A 5,103-nucleotide genomic window follows, 5' to 3' on the forward strand; every position below is an offset into this window, starting at 1 on the left:
ACAAAACTTTGTGCACCTTACTAAACACCAGCTCTTCTGCTCTGCAGTGTGCACTACAGGAGATTACATGCAGAGTTCATGAAAAATCGTGTATTTACATTTTGATACTACCATTATTTGTTATAGCCATAAACTGTAAATAATAATCCAGTATGAGTAAATAAATAACAGTATCTGAGTTCAATAAAATTCAAATATTCAGTTATAAAAAATAACAAATTGTATCTACATGGAAAATTCTTGATTATTTTCATAAACTTAACACATAGAATTATGCTCCAGGAAAAACTACTCCTGTCCTAGGATGTCATCTTGAGGTAAAAATCAAAGACAGTTTCCCTCTTTGGGGAGAGGAAGATCACCATTTCTTGGAAAAGTTTATTGACATGTTCACAATTTATGAATTCACAGTGATAAATTTAGAGTTATCATATTTTTCTGCTTACATTAGATATTTATTTTATTTTTGGAGAGTGGTTCTCATTATGTAGCTCAAGCTGGCCTGTACCCTTTTATCCTTCTTCCCCACCCTCCCCATGCTGTAAATTCAGGTGTACACCACCACACCTTACTAAAAACTTCTATATTAAATGAGAAAATTGTCATTAACACTACCTTATAATCATGGGAATTGTATGAGTAAAAGATGAAAACAGTACCTTTGATCCAACCAGATCTTGTGGAGTCCACTGTTGGTAAAGTACTCTAATTTCCTCAGCAATGGAAAAACAAAGGATTGTTGTTAAATTCCTGCATGTTTTACAGAAGACTTGGATCTAGGAGAAAAGCCTTTTCCAGTGTCTTATGTCATTACAGAGAGAGCTTTAATTTGTTGTTCTTTTTTTTTTCTGCAGCATTGGGTTTTGAACTCAGGGCTTCAGGCTGTGGAGGCAGGTACTCTTACTGCTTGAGGCACTCTTCCAGCCCTTTTTTGTGATGGGTTTCAGAATTATTTGCCCTAGGCTGGTTTTAAACCACTATCTTCCTGAACTGTGCCTCCTGAGTAGCTAGGATTATGGGTGGGAGCCACCATTATCTGGCTTAATTTGCCATTTTTTAAAAATTATTCTTGGATTGTCAAAAGTATGTTGCTGTTTCCATTACACATTGTCTAGGATTACAGCCCCTTCCTGTGCTGCTTTTTCTGCCCATGTCTCACTCTATGTAATTTTCAAAACTGCCTAATTAATTTTTACCTTTTCCGTGTGTGTGTGTGTATTTGTGCATGCATGTTTTTGCACACTGAGGACATTATATTAATTTTTGTCAGTTTTTTATAAGAGTTAGAGGAGGGTTAGGAAGGAGTCTATAATCCATGCGAAAATGATAGTGGCCCAGAGCAGTGGAGCTGGTGAGAAGAGGTTGGATTACTCAGCCTGACAGGTACTTAGATCGTGCTTTTGGTAGCACTCATCGAACAGACCTAAGTAAATTTAAATAACTGCAGTAAAGGCAGGGATACAGCTCAGTGGTAGAGTGCTTACCTAGTATGCACAAAACACAGGATCCAATCCCCAGAACCAAAAATAATATATACACACACACACACACACACACACACACACACACACACACACATATATATATAAAATACACATATAAATAATTGCAGGAGGTTCAATTGCATAGACATTCCAAAAGTATTTTTGGTTTTCCATATCAGTATTCATTATACTTATTAAAATTTAGATGACTCAGGGCTGGAGACATGACTCAAGCAGCAGAGCAAAAGCCCCAACTACAAACCACAGAACCAAAAGCAAAAAACAACCAACAAAGTTTAGATAACTCACTGAATGATTATTTTTATTTATATATTTCCATAGCTAGTATGTTCATCTAGATAAAAGAATCAAAACACCTAATACATCTCACCAATACAGTGAGATGTCTGCTTTCTACTCTTTATGTTCACAAATCCCCACTTTCCTGGTATAGACTGCTCTACAATCTTGTCCTAGCACAATTACGGGTCTTCCTCAGAATTGGGCATTTGGGATGATGAGTTACACACATGCCTTACTTTGATCCCTGTTCCTTCCCCTCATGAATGTCCACCCCAATAAATGGTACCTGTGGTATCCTTATGTGTGGGTATTTTGTAGAATAATTTGTAGATATGTGCATGGGTTCTGAGGGTTGAGTTTTAAGTAAGTTTGCCCATGTTGTTATTTAAATTTTGTATCAACCTTAAAAGCACAGAACTTGCAATATTTAAAAATACTCTTATTTATATTTTACCCTGCGACACTAATTTTACTACTTTGGCATGTTATTTATTTGCCAATTTCTCATTCTTCTATTCCCCCTCCTGCTCATCTTCCTGTCTCGCATCCTCTCCTTTCTAGTCTCTTTTATTTAAACTTTTATTGCTTTTTGTGTCTGAACATTTCTTCTGTTTTTTGGGTGGCACTGTGATTTGAACTCAGGGCCTCACTCTTGCTAGGCAGACACTCTTACTGCTTGAGCCACTCTGCCAACTCTGTTTCTGAACAATTTGAGAGAAGCTTGGAGACACCAATATGATATTGTATTTCTTAAGAACAGAGACATAGATTTAAATAAAGTAATTCAGTAAATTAACATGTATGCAATGTACAGACCATGATGCAATTCCTTCATTTTCCTTTCATTTTTATTTTTTATTTTTATTTTATTTTTTGGCAGTACTGGGCTTGAACTCAGGGCTACACACTTGCTAGACAGGTGCTCTACTGTAACAAGAGCCATCTACTAGACCCCAAGTTTGTGTGTGCAGTACTAAAGTCTGAACTTGGCCTCACACTTACTAGGCATGTGCTTTACCACTTGACCCGCTCTGCCAGAGCTGTTTTATGTTGGATGGCTCTGAATGTGATCCAACTTGATCTCTGCTTCCTGAGTATCTAGGATGATAGTCTTGAGCCCCATAATTCTCTTTATAGCATTGTTTCTGTTTCTGTTTAACATCTCATTTGAGACTATAAACAAAATCAGGCACCCATAAATTTTATTTCAAAACGTTTAATTTACATTGACTAATCAGCCTTCCTTTATCTTTCCTGTGGGTACTGTGGTTGAAGCATTCAGCTCACATGTTCTGTAGAACTCCCTCAGCTTAAATCTGTCTGAAATCTTCTCAAGACTGGATTTAGAAGATGGTGGTAGTGGCAGTGGCGTTTCTGGCAGCTTAGGACTGAGTACCATAAAATCACCAGGATTCTTCAGAGTCCCTTCAGGTTCTCCTCTGTCATTGAACAGCAGTCTCTGTTCATTTGCAGAGCAACATCTGAGTTACAGCAGTCACATTTAAGAAGGAATCTGATCCTATACAAAACCTTTTCATGGACAAGATTAGAGAGTACAAATCAAAGTACAGACATCTGGAGGAACTGCTGATACTGGCCCAGAATATCAGCAAGAGCTGGAGAGAGTTTTATAAGCATAAACAAATGTATGGCAAAGGTGACATGACTGCATTCCCTAACTTGAAATTTGAAAGATCCCCAATTTGAACTCATGAAGAAATAGTGTAAAATTGATCTGAAATTTTATCTAAAGTTAATCTGTTTAACTTTTTTCCTCAAAATAAATGCATGTCTTTGCATGGTCAGGAGTTCCATGAGTTTGCTTCTGGCAGACTCTGCTCACCTGGACAGTCAATCTTCTGAAGCATTGCTTTCACAAAACTGAACTTGCATTTCCAGTTGCATAGACACATCATCAAATGTGGTCATGTGTGAAGGGGAACATGTTGAAAGAGCCTTGGGTAATTAGAATATTGTGTCTGTCCTTAGATCTGTGATATTTCCAGAAACTGTGTAACCACCAGGCAAACCATGAAATGTTCCTGGCACATAAGTTTGATGTTTTGACAAAGGGGTGACAGATAGAACACCCACACAGAGTACTCCATTTTTGTTTTGGAGTACTGGGAGTTGAACCCAGGGTATTGCCCAAGACACAAAGATCTCCACCAGTAAGATATACCCCTACACAAAGTGCATACTCTATAAATCCTTGCCTACTAGGAGGGGGACCATAATTGACTAACTATTCAAACCTTAAACTGCAACTGACTTAAGACACAGCCACTAAACAATAGTAACCCAACTGGTCTCTGAGTTGAGCTTTGCTACTGGCACTTGAGATATGAGAGGAACTCTAAGATAGTGATTTTCAAACTGTAAGGAACATGTGGGTTACTATGGATACCGAATCACTAAGTTTGGGGTTATATATGGCTCTAGCTCTCTATCTGATTCCCACCCTGCTCCCCACCCTGCTCCCCACCCGCTCTATGGGAAGTTTGAGAATGTAAGATGCTCATTCACATTTTCAAACTGGGGTTCAGTTTGGCTATCTCTTGGTACACTTTAATAATTTTGTCTACCCCAGGATAGTGAACTGCAATTCCACTGAAGGACTATAATTTCTCACAGTATGGCACTCAGTTCAACACAGGCACTTGTTCTATATGCAAATTCTAGGCTCCAAAATAGATCTTGTGAGTTACAACCCTAGGTAGGAGATTGTGCTCAGTGATTTTTTTTTTCAGTACTGAGTATGGAATTCAGGAGTTTGCACCTGTTATGCAGATCTACCACTACAGCCATACCTGAAGCCCTTGTGTTCAGTGTTTTAACAATCCACCAGGTAATACTAATACACACTCAAGTGAGAGAAGAATTGCGTTTGCAGAGGAATACAGAATAGTCAACAAGAAACCTGGAGAAAAGTAAATATCCAAAAATGAGGAAAGGATTAAATTCTGGAATTAAATTTACATAAAACTGTAACTGCATTAACAATATGAAAATACTTATGATTAAAAAGGGTTTAAAAGCATATCCATAAATTTAATAGCCTATAGTGTATATTAAAGTTGAGGCTAAAGAGGAAGACATTAGAGATATGTAACATTTCTACTTATGTAAGAGAAACTACATTCAGTGTGTTGTGACAGGCAGAAAACCTGTAAAGAAATTCTAGTGAATGAGCACAAATTATTTTTCCTTCTAAATTCTACCATTACACATGGAAGTTGAGACTCCAAAAGAAAACAAACTTATGTTTGGTAATGTAATAGGAACTTACAGCCTCATCCTTGCTAGGCAGTTGCTC

The 5,103-nt window shown here is 37.6% G+C and overlaps 1 pseudogene; it reads left to right on the top strand.

Annotated features, from left to right (window-relative positions):
• Positions 1-1,323: 1,323 nt before the first annotated feature.
• LOC109697368 (ATP synthase peripheral stalk subunit F6, mitochondrial-like) lies at positions 1,324-3,510 on the top strand (annotated as a pseudogene).
• Positions 3,511-5,103: the final 1,593 nt, after the last annotated feature.

This window comes from Castor canadensis, chromosome 19 (genome assembly GCF_047511655.1).
Source record: "Castor canadensis chromosome 19, mCasCan1.hap1v2, whole genome shotgun sequence".
In the NCBI taxonomy this organism is placed as follows: Eukaryota; Metazoa; Chordata; class Mammalia; order Rodentia; family Castoridae; genus Castor; species Castor canadensis.